At 41.4% G+C, this 15,349-nt stretch overlaps 1 protein-coding gene across 1 annotated transcript in view; it reads right to left on the bottom strand.

Annotated features, from left to right (window-relative positions):
* The window catches only part of ADGRL4 (adhesion G protein-coupled receptor L4), a 168,621-nt gene that overhangs the window by 89,838 nt on the left and 63,434 nt on the right, over positions 1–15,349 (bottom strand). The gene's annotated exons all lie outside the window — the stretch shown is intronic.

The raw sequence follows: 15,349 nt of genomic DNA, 5'->3' as shown, positions 1-15,349 counted from the left end.
AGCCAGGGCTTGGCATTGTTCACAACCACCTAGCTCGTTTTCATTTTGATTAGCTTAGGTAAACGTCTGTGGTAAGTTTTAGAAACTTTTCCCTGAATCTGCGTTCAGGTCAATATACTTTTCAGGCTATTTGCTATTTCTTTTTCTCTATAGCGGTGATGGAGATTGATATTTTTCCTGTGTGCACTACGTATCCCTTGCACAATAGGACAGTGACTTTAATTCTTTTGGTGTCTCACAGTTGGTCACATTTACTAGCTAATGCTTTTACCACTGTGATGTAAATAATGGTTGGCTTTGGTGAGACACAATTCTGTCAGTATTTTACGACCCTCAATTTCTATTCTGTACCCTTCTACACCTTTTTAAGGCTGGTTTTTACCCAATAGCCCCTCTTCAAGATCTGGACAATCCCCATCTCTTCATGATACTGTATTTGGGGCACTTTTCCAACTTCATTGCTCTCGCCAGCACCACTAAGGAAGCAGAGTACTGAGAAAAGCTCACCGTGTGGGGGCTGAAGTTTTTTCTTTGTTAGAAGCTGACTTGCACAGAAGCATATCAGAGTCCATTTTCCAAACAGTGTCCCCACGTTAGAGCCAAGCACTCAGTTTCTCTTAAAAACACAAGTAACTTTAAAGTAACTTTGTAACTTTAAGGTAACTTTGTAACTATCAAGTAAAACAGTGAATGGTCAAAGGAATTCTTCTAGCACAACCCTTCTCCCTTCAAGTACCTCCAAGGAAGTGAAAACCGTTAATTTGAAAAAAAACTTGAAAATAAGGATTGATAGGGCACACACGAGAGCTGAGGTCTATTTGCCTCTCTGGAGAACAATTTCTTACCATTTATCAGTGGAGGTGGGGGAATACATGGTGGGTTGTCCTTATGGCTCTTTAATTCTCAAATTGACCCTCTAGCTCTGGTGAAAGCTAAAATGCAAATGCTTCCTTACCCTTACCATCTTGCATCTAAACTAATAAGCCACTTTGTGTGGGAACACCAAGATATCAAGAGGGATATAGGGAACATAGCACAGAAACTACATACTATCTTTTGGGACTTTGCTCCATACCATGGATCTTCATCTGGAGAATTACTGGTTTCTGTGTACAAAGAAGTGAACAACTGAGTGGTGTATTTCTGCTTGGATATAACAGGAATGAACCTTCAGCTTTTATCCTTTATTTGGCCTCTTGCATGCTTTTTTTTATTGGCCAGCTCATGAATTTTTGGTTATGAAAAGTATAATCTTTATATTTCTAAAGCACAACAACCTAGCTCCAAATAGAGATCCAGAGACTCCCCATCAAATCAATATTAACTTACATAAACACTATTTATATGCGTGCTCTTTTTCAGCATAATATATGTAGATAGCTACCTACATGAATAACTTTCATTATAAATAAAGCATAAAAGCCAACGTATATCTTCAACAGCTATTTTTCTATATTGCAACATCATTACGTGGATGCCTCTAACATAAACAAAGATTGGATTCAGCCATTTTTGAACAAATAACTATTTATTGTGAGAGGTTTTCAGCAAGTTTCATTTTCTCTTTTGAAAAACAAGATCCTTGTGTCAAGTTAACAAATGGGTAATATTAAATAATAACCAAAATAATGGGACTACCACGCTGGTTTATAGACAACTTCAGATTGTCATAGATGTACGAACCTAAACTAAGCCAGAACTTCAGCTCAGAAAATAAACACAGAATTGAAAAGCCGCTAAAAGAGCACTGGGGTAAGGTTGCAGCTACATATTTTATAACTGGAGCCTTTTCACTTGAAAGATGGCCTGAAGAGATCATCCCCATTCAAGGTGACCCAGCCAGAAGTCATAATTCATAGTTCATAGTTGTTAGGGTCAGAAGGGACCTCAGCAGATCATCAAGTCTGACCCCCTGCCACGGGCAGGAATGAATGCTGGGATCAAATCACCCCAGCAAGATGTTCATCTAACCTCCTCTTAAAGACCCCCAGGGTAGGAGCCAGCACCACTTCCCTTGGAAGCTGGTTCCAGATCCTAGCCACCCTGATTGTGGAGTAATGCCTCCTGATGTCTAGCCTGAACCTACTCTCAATCAACTTATGGCCATTAGCCCTAGTTACTCTGGGTAGTGCTTGGGGGAACAGGGCCTCTTCCATTTCCTGCTGGTCCCCCCGGGAAGTTTATAGATGGCCACTAGATCCAATGCTCGGCCTTCTTTTGTGGAGGCTGAACAGGTTCAGGTCCCGTAGCCTCTCTTTGTAGGGCCTGCCCTGCTTCCCTCCCGATCATGTTAGTGGCCTCCTCTGGACCCTCTCCATGTTGTCCACATCCCCCCTGAAGTGCGGCACCCAGAACTGGACGCAGTACTCCAACTGCAGCCTGAACAATGTTGCACGGGGGGGAGGATCACCTCCTTGGACCTGCTTGAGATGCATCTGTGGATGCATGACAAGGTGCGGTTAGCCTTATTGACCACATCCCCACACTGCCGGCCCATGTTCATCTTGGCATCAATGATAACTCCAAGATCCTTTTTTGCCTCTGCACTGATGAGAAGGGAGCTCCCCAGCCTGTAGGTGTGGTGCTGGTTCGTCCTCCCCAGGCGCATCACCTTGCACTTGTCCGTATTGAATCCCATCCTATTCTCATCTGCCCACTCTGTAACCTGTCCAGATCTAGCTGTAGCCTATCACTCCCTTCTAGCATGCCCACCTCTCCGCACATCTTAGTGTCATCTGCGAATTTGACTAAGGTCCTTGTGCCATTTCTCCTCTTTGCTCCTGGCACTGCATAGAAAAAAGGACATAGCCAGGCAACATTTTCACTGTAACAGTCCTCCAGTATTTGGGGCAATTAAGTCATTGCCGCCTCACTCCAAAGCAAAGAGACTTACACACAACAGCAGAAGATTTAAAAGCATGGTGCTCAGCTGAGGAGGTCATGCTTATTTGGAGTCTGCAGCTAGAACTGGTCTGTGCTCAGCACAGTTGTAGCTAAAGTTTTGGCCCTTAATATTTGTTCAGTGTTAATTCAACCAGAAGACTCCATTTTAAAATTATCATGAATCTTTTAACCTCAGCATTAAAGCCCGAAGTAATCACATAAGAACCTACCCATTAGACAATGAACACAGATTATTTAGCTTCCTTGTACCACAGCAAAACAGCAGCTTCCTTCCTGCCTGTGATTACAGTTTGTGATTAACTGCAGAGTTCAAGGTGAAAGAATAATATGGTTCCAAGCATGTATGGCTTCCTTTAGCCTCCATAAAACATAGTGCCAGATATTTCAATTAATGTGTACCAAGGTCACAAAATCAATTTCTTATCAGCCAAAAACACACATACTGTAAATTTTATTTTCAAACCATAATCTCTAAATTAAATCTGTGTACCTAAAAAATATACAGCGCAAAAACTCAGTCCTTTGGTCCCTTCTCTCCCCGTCCTGTCAACCCAATAGCATTTTCAAAAACTTCACCTGGCTTTATGCTCTTTATTTAGAATACAATGTTTGGTTAGATCCTTATCATCTTGGAGAATATCATTATTTCTTTCTATGGCAAATAGAAGCCCAAAGTGTCAATTTCCTTCTTTAAGTTCTTTAAACATACCAGGTTTGAACAGTTTGACATTCTGTCTGCCAGCAACTCAGTTGGCAATTTTTCACAGTCATACAGAGAAAAGTTGTGCGGCCAGCATATCATCCTGTATAAATTACACATTTCAAATGAAGCTGTGGACATCACCACCACTCCTGGCCAGTTTATGCCAGAGGAAGGGAAAAAACCTCCCAAGAAAACCTTCTTTAGTATTAAACTAGATAAGTAATGCAATGGGGACACAGTAAATTGAGCAGACCAGTCTGGCCACACTCAGAGAAACAATTTACATACTTTATGGAGACAGTAAACTATCTGCACAAACATGATATCATCCTCTATTACTTATATAATTCTTTGGAATACTACTTTAGCTAACACTTTCCCCTGCATTTTTCTCACAGCCATAAAATTCAACTGCAGTGACTTAACTGCTGCTAAACTACATTAGTGTTCAAGACCAGGTACTGGGTCTAACCATTTCAAGGTGAAGGGAAGCAAGGGATTTCTTTCCAAAAAAATAAAAAGGCCATGAAGCATTCAAGAAAGTGTTAATTTCTTAATGTGAGAGGTAAGAATTTCTTAGGGTGATATCTTTTATTGGACCAGCTATGTAGGTAGGTAAAGTTAGATAAGCTTTTAAATGCAAGACATTCTTTGCCAGAACTCATGATTTGATTTCTTAAAGCATGCCACCACACACTAGGTAAAGCAACAGCAATTTTATATTTCTTTATATTTCTAATTAAAAAGCTTACATTGCTTTTTGCAGTAAAGAACTATTATTGTATGCAAATTCAATTGTATAAGTGGCTGTCTTTAAATATGTGTGTACATAAATACACGCATGCACGTACATAAATATGTATTACTTGGTGACCCTATATCTGGAATGGCATCACTTTTCTTCAAACAAACGTACTAGAAAAATGTGTTCTGTTCATTATTTCTGAACCCTGGGATCACTTTTATTCTTGATGCTAGAAAGACAGGGAGTGAAATTAGATCTGTGGTAGACAGAGTAAAGCAGCTCTGAGTTAATACTTTTATAGTTTCTTAAATGAATTTCCCCATATCCTCCAAACATGTAGTGATTTTAGAGCCATAAAGCAGGATGAAAAAGATGTTTCCTTCAGAAAGAAAGTTAGCAACATTTGGCAAAGGTTAAAATGCATTTTGAATTAAACAAATATCCATTCATATGTACATGATCACCTTAAAAATGTGGGCACATTTCTGAAAAATGGAAAGTACCTGTGTCCTATCACATTATCTACTCCTATTTTTTACCTATTCAGATGCTAGCAGGAGTAATTTAGAAGGGCATGTGGAAGTGATTCAAAATGTAAGAGGCAGTTTCGTTTTTTCTTGGCCATCCAGAAGATCAATTATTATACTCTATTCATGCACAAAGCATGATTTCAAGTGGAAGAAATGTAAACAAACTCAAAGAAGGATTTTTTGCTGTAGTTAGCATTAATTTTATGGGCCTGTTGTGGACCTGTTCCAAGGCTTATTAAATTTACTAGGAGTCTTATGCCTGACTTCAGTGGGTTACGTATTGGGCCCTATGCGATTTGCAGCACAAGAAAATTAGTTCAGTGAAGATTCCTACCCATATTACTCACGTGAGTAGATGCATTGATTCTGATGGAACTTTTCAGGCAGGGTTTAGCAGGTTGAGAGAACAAAATGTTGAGTGTCAGAAAAGGCTTGTTCCTTTGTGGCTTTAAATTAAATGAGACAATTAATACAAGGCAGTCCTAACTATGTGTTATTAATTTGGAACTTCATTATGTTAAAGAAGCTATTCAGATTATTTTTCCAGGCTGAAGATCTCATAACTATAATGTCCTCTTCCTTTTCACCACTTCTGATTGGGATTTAAAAGCTCCAATTATAATTTATTTTAGTGGCAACCAAGAGTACTAAGTCATACAAAATGAAATGAAGTGTACAAGTGCTCTTTTGGCCTATACTGTTAGAAAAGTAGATAGGCAAAATTAAATGGATGCTGTAAAAAATGGCAGATTTAGACTACAATTATTCCTCCCACAATGTTCATTTTTTTTCTATTTGTTTCCCAGATACAGAAAATAAGTAATGCAGTGATGGAAGATGCACAAAAATCTGAGCTCAAAAGCCAGAGCATCCTGACAAAGAAACCACAGGGTATGCCAGTTTCTGTAGCAGAAAGATACACAACTAAGTGATATGGTTGGCATCAATTTCCATGTATCTTTGCAGGTACCAATTTACATTTGGGTAGAATGAGATGGCCTTCTGTGCAGGTGTACAGTGAGGCTCAAACACATGCTTCTGGATTCACAGCAAGAGGCCTTTAAATGCCTTGCCACCACATTTTGGAAAAATAGATTAATCTTACACTTATTTTCAGGGGAAATTGAAGCAAAAAGAAGTTAAATGAATTGCTGTAGGTTAACTAGCAGGATAGTGGCAGAGTGCAGAATAGAGCCCAAATGACTCACTCAGTACCCACCTATTACACTATAAAAGGACAGGAAATCTGTTTCCTTTAAAGCAGTGGTGTTCAACATTTTTCCCCTGGTGGGCTAGATGGGCAGTGGACCCAATCTGACACATGAAGTGGGTGAAGCGGGGTCACATCTGGTGGTGCAGAGGAAGGTCAGGAGGCAGCCTGGCCCTGATCCAGCTGTGTGGGGGGTGGGAGCTTGGCCTAGCCCCATCCAGTCTCTGGGGGAGAGGACATGACCCAGCCCTGTTGGGGGGAGGGAGTGTGGCCCAGCTGTAACCGGGCTAGGAGGGAGAGAAGGGGGCATGGTCCACCCCATGGAGGTGGAGAAGGAGGCATGGCCCAGCCCCAAACCAATGGTACAGGGGAGGGGGCATGGCCTGGCCCCAATCTGTTCTGGCAGAGGAAAGGGGACATGGCCCAGACCAGTGGTGGGGAGAGAGTGGGGCATGAGCCAGCTCTGAGCCTGTGCAGGGGCACAGGTCATGGCCCAGCCCTAACCTGGCTGTGCAGAGGGAAAGGGTCTTTGCCTGGCTCCAGTGGCAGATTAAGATTTACTGGGCAAACAGAAAATTGGAGGCCTCCCACCAGGCAAGGGCAGGTTCCCTCTGTGCCTATCAGGGGGCTACAGCTGGGCCCACCCAGCCTCCTTGGCAAGTCAGGGGCAAGCCAGAGGGTGTAAGCACTCAGGTAAAGGCTGCCCTGACCCGGCCTGGCCAGTGCTGTGGGAATAGGCCAGACTGCCTGCCTGGGCCATGCTGCTCCTGGTGCCCCAGGGGGCCCTTGATTAGCAGGGTCCCCTGGGCCCATGCCCTGTGGGCCCATGCATTAATCCGCCCCTGCCTGGCTGATACGGCAATGTAGGGGAAAGGTCACGGTCCAGCTCTGACTCACTGGTTGGGGCTTGGGATTTTGGCAGCAAGGAGGGCCAGTGCTCCCCCACCAAATTTTCCAAACCTTGACAAGCCCTACCATCCAGTTTCCAAGGCTCCATGGGCTGAAGTTTGAGCACCCTTGCTTTAAAGAATCCAGCTATGTAGCTTACTACCAAGAACCTTAATTTTGTTGGTTTTCTCAAAAGAACTTCACTCACTGAGCTTGATGACACACTAAAGGAAATTTTAAGATCCAGATCAGCATCTTTGTTGGCATCCCAAATCTGGGTATACACATTCCAGTGCTCCTTTGCTTCCTTGTCAGCTCTATTCCTGTGAGACAGCACAAGATTAAAATGAATAAAAATCCCTGGGCACAGCATCCTGTCAGCTCTTAAGAAAGGAGCCAGCAAAAAAGTGGAGGCATAGTGAAATGTGACTGCTTGGTATACTTCTAATGTTTCCAGCCAGTCAGCCCCAAATATTAACATTAATTCCAGTGATATTTTGCAAAAGGGATAACATTTTTTCCCATGTGGACTGAAATGCAAATAAATAAATAAATAAATAAAGAAGCAACACAAAGAAACAAAAATATGTTTACAAAAGAGAAGGAAACACAAAATCATCAACCAAAAATTATGTTTTATGAAAATCATATTTTGCAGTTTGAACCCTCATAAGGTCATTTTAAATAATATAAAATGAAATTAGACAATTAGAATACATAGACCTTTTAGATGTAAAGACAGCTACTTCCATCAAAAGACATCAAAACACATTACAAGTTCAGGGCTAGGAACAGACATTCAAAAAGCCTGAGCCTGAATTGATTCAATCTTTGCAAGTTAGTTTAATCTGGCTAGGCTGAACCAGTTTAAAGACATTCTCTCTGGACTGAGAAAATGCAGGCGCATGCCTGCAGTGGCTCAGGCTAGACGCTGGAGGGTGTCAGAGCATCCCTTCCTTTCCTTCTGTAGTGCTGAGCTGAGGAGGGGGCATGGCCAGGCCCTGACAGGATGCTCTGATTAGGGAGGGGTCCCTCCCATAACAGAGCATTTATCAGCTCTGTTATCAGCATTTAACACCTCATCAGAAAACAAAGCCCCTCTCATCTGCAATGAATGAATGGAGGGACATTACCAGCTACCTGTTAACTAGCTTCAAAAAGCCCTAAAGACACTGTTCTGTCTGCCTTACATAGACACCTCTCAGCATTAGCTAGCATACCACATGCTGGCTATGGTCAGTCAGTGCCGAGGAGGGAGGGATCTCTGACTGAGCTGTGAACAGCGAGGTTGGGGTAGAAACAGGCACTCTGTGCCTGCAAGTCTCTTCCAGAGCTCCAGCAAGGGAGCAGAGGGGAGGGGTCAGCCCTTCTCAGCCTGGAAAGCATGTCAGGATGCTGGGGGAGTCTGGTTTAATTTAAACCAACAAAGGGTCTGGGACAGACATTGCATAAACTGGTTTGATCCAAAGCAGTTAAGTCTGATATTACATTCAGCCAGGTTTATCTGAGACTGGTTTCAGCCATTTTCAAACTGATTTATGTGCACTGAATGTCTGTTCTGTTACAGGTTTAAATCAGTTTCTGATCACTTAACCCAGTTTATGTGTAATGTCTGTCTCTTGTGCAGCTGGGCAGAAAACAAGTTTTCCTTACCCTGTGAGAATTTTCAAGAGCTTGAATATTTTTTCTATCCTAAATCAGGATGAAAATACAAAACCTCAAAATGTTTATGAACCAAAAAGGACAAAAAAAGAAACAGAAAAAAAAAAATTACAGAAAAACTGAAAGAATAAACACTGTTTCAATAATTTTGAAACACATTAATTTGACCTTGACCTTTACATTTTTACTGTATTCATAACGTTTAAGTGAATATTTTTTTAATTTTTGCGTTTAGAAAATGACAAAACAGGATGGTTCAACATTTTTAAAACTTCTAAAACTTCATTCAGCTCGTCCTTTGACCAGCTAGTTCTTTGGTTCTCCAGACCAACCTTCCAGAAGGTGTCTGCATAACTATTCAAGCAAATTGTGTCATACGCTTCTCAATTATAGGGCGAGACCTTGATACTCTAAACTCTCTAATAGTCCCTGCGCACAGAGCTCAGAACTACTCACATGAGGAAAGGAACATGCCATTGGGCCCTTATCTCATGTCCATCTTAGTATAGATAAAGCCTGAACTGCTGTGAGAGTGATGAGAATATGCAGTATTCAAAAAGCATCCTGCACAGCATCAGCACCAACATGCACCTTGCTGCTTGGGACTGTGGTTTAGTAAACTTCCTGAAAGGTCCAGTGAAATCTATATAACTATTCCTTTATCACAGACTCACAGCTTGCCCAGGGAGTTCAGCGACCTCTGAACGGTCTGCATGGATGTTTGCAATGTTTTTGTCCTTCCCTTGCAATGCTACAAAGGCGGTAGAGAAAAAGAGTTTAATAGATTTTGAGGCCAGAAGGGACTAGAAGAACATCTAGCCTGACTTCCTGTATAATACAGTCCAAAGAATTTCACCCAATAACCTCTGAAATGAGTCCAATAATTTGTTTAGCTAAAACATCTCTCTCTCAAACTCCCCCGCATCATGTGTTACAGAGTTGCAATTTGGCCTTTTATGTCTTGTGGTAACTGGCACCAATAAAATAAATTTAGGAAGGAGGTGGGTTAGATCCTTCAGATCAGTGGTTTCACACTAACACAGAAGTGACATCTAAGGGTGTTTTCCTGCTGGTAAGAAAGCCTATCTTCTGGTAGAGTACCATTCAGATTAGACTGCTGCTGCTTAAGGATACCCTCCTGCTAGAATGAAACAACTACAGACAGCAGTCGTGTGGTACGGTCGCTGCACTCTGTAAGGAAAGTCTGCCTGGCAATCATCATGCAAGTTTGTATTCCATGGACTGGCCGTGGGGACACTAATGAATCAAAAGAAATTCAGTGACTGCCACAAGAGCAGGACGGTGGAATACAACAAACATCATATTAGAGCAGTAACCTGGTGTCTCACAGGAGAGCTCCTTTTCTGAGTTGGCTAAAGCCATAAAGTCAGCACTGTGACTCTCAATAAACCAAGGCACATTAATAATACGTCTGTGTTTGGATTTCCAGTTGGCTTTCAATTTGATTTAGCAGAGTTTAGGTAAATTACCCAGGTAAATCTAACAGGGCTTCTATATTTTGATATAAAATACTGCTTTACAAAGGCTGTACTTCTTTTCTGGAAAAGTGATAAATATTATTGCGTCATACTTTTGAAGGAGAGACATGATAGCTTTACAGGGCCCTGTCTTCTAATTCATTGACAAGTTACCTTGATGGTATTATTCCCTGCTCACTATGTCTGGAGAAGCTGAACATACTTACAAATAAATAAATACATAAAGACTGATTTTTCTTTGGAAGCATAATTTGCAATGGATGTTTTACAAGGGGATCTGGGGGGGAGGGGATGCTGTGTTCCCATTTTCCTGCCTGGAACAAACAGGACTGCTTCATTTTCCTGCTGTATTTTACAAAGTTAAAGTAAACACTGTGATTACAGTGTTTACTTTAGTTTTCTGCAGTGTGCCAGCAAAACAAGAAATTGGCAGTCAGCATTTAACAGGGAACCAGTGTTGAAACTACAAAGCTGAATGATGCCAATCTATTTTTCTTTTCCATTTAAAAAATAATAACCATAAAAATATTGGCTGCAACTCAGTTTCTCTTCCATACCCTGCTCTTCTTCAAGAATCTGGGACCTTTTTTGGAAGGAAAGTGGGGATTACAAACAACCGATAATTTATATGGATTCATTTCCTTTCAGTTTGTAAACTGGTTTTGTATATACAGGGAAAAGTTCACCTCTTTCACACAGAAAAAAAGATTCGTTGAAGGGTCAAAATTCCCATATTTTGGTTAAATATCACAGAAATCCTGAATGTTGAGGAGTTAGTTATCTTATAAACCATGGATATAAGAGATGCTTATAAGATAGAAATAATGTTAGGAACTTAATTTGGGTACATTAGGTTATATTTGATAGGAAATGTGCAAATAGAAAAGCCACACACATTTTATTCTGCTGTCCAAAATCTGAACCTTTGAAGTAAAATAGTTTTTTTCTCTTATTTTTTCTCCCCCCCATATTCACATACACAAAAAACAAAAATAAGATGATATATGTATTGGTACATTGTAAAGCTTGACATGGTGATTCATTTATAGTTTTCTGGAGGATTTTATATAGATGGAATGTATTATTGTGTAAATTGTGATCTTAATATTCAGAAGAGTCTAGATTTTGCAAACATTTATTCCTACATGCTCACTCCCATGGAAGACAATGAGATTATGCACAGGAAGAACTATTTGTAAGACTGGGCAAAAAGTGCTTTTTGAAAGTCTCAGATATGGCTTAATTTAAAAAGGCTGGAAACTCCACCTATTCTAAATGGCTAATTGAAATCCAGGACTTTGACACCAGGAAATTAAATTCATATCTATATGTCTTTATCTACACACAGTAAATCCAATAATCTTGCACATTCTGCCGTCACTTAGCCGGCTGGCAAAGAGAATAGCAGTTAACTAACAAATCCCATTCCCTAAGGTATGCTGACATCAGTGATTTATGATTGATCAATGATGGTGCTAGGAAATAAACATAACAGGACATTATTGTCTTGTGCTCCACAGTAAACTCTAGGGAAAATATCTAAGTGTATCAGGTTGAAAAGACAGTCGGCAGAAAAAAAAACTTTTACAAGTATTTAAGAGGTGTTACATGCAACTGAGAGTAAAAAGACAAATTAAACTTAAAATAAGTGAGAGTGCCCCTTTAAATAGAGGGACAAGTTTCTAGCTATATGAACTGATAAGGAATTAAAGTGACAACTAGTGTGTTTTGATGTAAAAAATGTTTTACACAGAGAAAATCATGCAGGCAGAAAAAGCTTGAACTCCCCCTACCCCCATATCCCAAACAAGCAGCTAGAATGGTTTAGGTATCAATACAAAAAGCAGAAGGAAAAGTACAGAGCAGAGAATAAGATAAAGATATATACTATGCAAAATTACTGATGGTAACAATAGTAATTGTGTCTTACAAAGTATCTAAGGAACAAAATGAGCTAAAATGCACATGTAAAAGTAGAAGGTAGAATACTAAGGATTAAAGCTTATGTTAACAGTTGACTGATGATCAGCCTTGAAGGTGAATAGAATATTGTCATATAAGTCTAAGATTAACTGAAGAAGAATAAGTAGCTACCTCTAGAACAGTGCTACTTCATAGTTTCGTAGTTAGTAGGGTCGGAAGGGACTTGAGCAGATCATCAAGTCCAACCCCCTGCCATGGACAGGAAAGAGTACCGGGATCAAACGACCCCGGGTAGGTGATTTTCAAGCCTTTTGAAGATCCCCAGGGTAGGGGCGAGCACCACTTCCCTTGGAAGTTGATTCCAGATCCTAGCTGCCCTGACTGTGAAGTAGTGCCTCAGTCTAGCCTGAATCTACTCTCAGTCAACTTATAGCCATTGTTCCTTGTTACTGCCGGTAGTGCTCGGGGGAACAGGGACTCTCCCATAGCTCTCCCATTGCCTGCTGGTCCCCCTTGGCTACCAGATCCCCTCTCAGCCTTCTCTTGTGGAGGCTGAACAGGTTCAGGTCCTGTAGCCTCCTCTCGTAGGGCCTGCCTTGCTGCCCCGATCATGCAAGTGGCCCTCCTCTGGACCCTCTCCATGTTGTCCATATTCCTCGTGAAGTGCGGTGCCCAGAACTGGATGCAGTACTCCAGCTGCGCGGCCTGACCAGTGTTGCATAGACAGGGAGGATCACCTCCGTGGACCTGCTCATGATGCATCTGTGGATGCATGACAAAGTGTGGTTAGCCTTGCTGACCTCATCCCCACATTGGTGGCCCATGTTAATTTTGGAATCAATAATGACACCAAGATCCTTTTCTGCCTCTGCGCTGATGAGAAGGGAGTTCCCCAGCCTGTAGGTGTGGTGCTGGTTCTTCCTCCCCAGGTGCAGCACCTTGCACTTGTCAGTGTTGAATCCCATCCTATTCTCATCCGCCCACCTCTGTAACCTGTTTAGTTCTATTTGCAGCCTGTCCCTCTCCTCCAGCGTGCCCACTTCTCCCCACATCTTAGTGTCATCCGTAAATTTGAACAAGGTGCTTTTCACCCTCTTGTCCAAGTTGCTGATGAAGATGTTGAACAGTGCAGGCTGGAGGACCGAGCCCTGTGGGACCCCACTGCCCACATCCCTCCATGTCAAAAAAGACCCATCCACCACCACTCTCTGCATGCAGCCCTCCAGCCAATTTGTGACTCATCTGACTGTGTAGGTATTGACAACACAGTTGCCTAATTTCTTAATGAAAATGGGGTGAGAGACAGTGTTGAAGGCTTTCCTAAAGTCCAGAATACTGTGTCCACCATGACACCTGCTTCCAAGGATTTTGTGACCTGGTTATAGAAGGCCACAAAATTGGTCTGACAGGACCTGCCTCGAATGAACCCATGTTGGTTCCACGTAAGCATGATCTCCCCTGCTGGTCCCTCGCAGATGTGCTCCTGGATAATTTTTCTCAAAGAGCTTCCCCAGGACTAAGGTAAGACTAACAGACCTATAGTCTTCTGGGTCTTCCTTCCTTCCTTCCTTTTTTGAAAACAGGGACTGCGCTGGCCCTTTTCCAGTCCTTCAGCACCTCACCAGAACACCATGAATGCTCGTAAAGCTGTGCCAGGGTCCCACAATGACTTCTGCTAATTCCCTCAGCACTCTGGGGTGGAGATCATCAGGACCTGCTGATTTGAACATGTCTAGACACACCAGAAATTCCCTGACTAGGTCCTTACTGACCCTGGGCCTGGCAGTGCCTTCCCTGGATCCACTGGGGATCCTGGTGGTGGGGATGCCTTGGTCCCTGCTCAAAAAGATGGAGGCAAATAAATTGTTAAAAAGGGTAGCTTTGTCATCTGGTGTGACCACCAGATTTCCTAGTGTATCCTGCAGAGGCCCTACATTACCCTGCTTCACATCATATACAGAATAACACAATCCAATACATCATTAAGTAATTTCTGCTTTGCTCTTCATTTTCTTAGCTTTAAACCACATAAAGTGGTTTATAATAAAGTTTAATCTGGCTATATTTTTAATTCTTTTTTGAATCTATGCAATTAAAATACAGTAAATTTGTTTATGGTATTAGAAGATGGTGGGCAGCATTAGCAATGGATTGTATAATACTCTGTCTTGGAAAACACAGCCCTTTTTCAGGGAGGATCTTGCTCACCATTCTCAATAAATGCCCTATTTAGCTAGAGGGTAAATGACTTTGGTTTGCAGACAGTTTATTGAAGAAAATATTGGGCTTCTGACCTCAGGTTTGCCTTAAACAATTTTGATTTTACTGTTGTGCATCATGAATCTGCCTAGAAGCTGGTTTGCTGCATGCCTGTAGAAATTTGATTTCTATAGGGTTCAGCATATGACATAAAGCATAACTCGTAACAAACACCTAATCGATCCTGAGGCTTTGAGAATGATTGATATTTGTCAGTTTTTGATGCAGTTTGTTTAAAATGATGACCAATATGTGTCTTTATGACTAGTTATAGAAAAAATCACTAGCCAAAGTAAAATATAGAAGTACGAAATCCTTTAGCCCCTGAGGAAGAAGAACAGTGAAAGAGCTAGTACTCTTCCCTGTAAATTTAATTGCTAACTCATAATCAGACCTCATCTCCATAAAATATCAATCAGGTATGTACAACAGAAAGAAGCTGGTAGGTCAGAAGGAAAGGCCAGTCTGATTAGTTGCAAACAATACTTCTGGAAAATCTTGGACTTCTTTCTTTTTCTAGGAATTATTCACAGATATAAATCTTGGTTCAGCAAACATGCTGTAGTCAATGAGAGTTCAGTCAGCCAGACTACACATGGCAGGAAAGTTAAGCACGCACTAGAAACGTTTGCAGAATCAGACTGTATGCTGTTTTGATCTGACCAGCTCCATAGGCAAATAATTGGGTGTGAAAAATATTCAGATGGTGAATGTTGGCATTAGTTTATTAAATTATATTTTGTATCTAGTATGTTGTTACTTGACTAGCTATATCTATACCCTGTATACACACTGGGCAGGCAGCTTTTCAAAGCAAGTGTCCTCAAGTTCTTTGCTTTCATAAAAAAATAATAAATGTTCCAGCTGTTACAAAGATGCCTTCTAAGCCTGAACCAAAGCCAACCAGGCAAGTGATATCTTCCTAACTCTGCTCACAGCAAGCCCAAGTGCCTTTGTTGCTGCTCCGAGCTTTCTCATGGCGTGCTAAAAACAAGTTGCCCAGTCTAGTTAGTTTGTATGAGTGTT

The sequence above is a fragment of the Crocodylus porosus genome, unplaced genomic scaffold (genome assembly GCF_001723895.1).
Source record: "Crocodylus porosus isolate Cpor-Errol unplaced genomic scaffold, CroPor_comp1, whole genome shotgun sequence".
Taxonomy (NCBI): Eukaryota; Metazoa; Chordata; order Crocodylia; family Crocodylidae; genus Crocodylus; species Crocodylus porosus.
The sequence above is the reverse complement of the archived record's forward strand: the minus strand, read 5'-3'. Positions and strand labels throughout refer to the sequence as shown.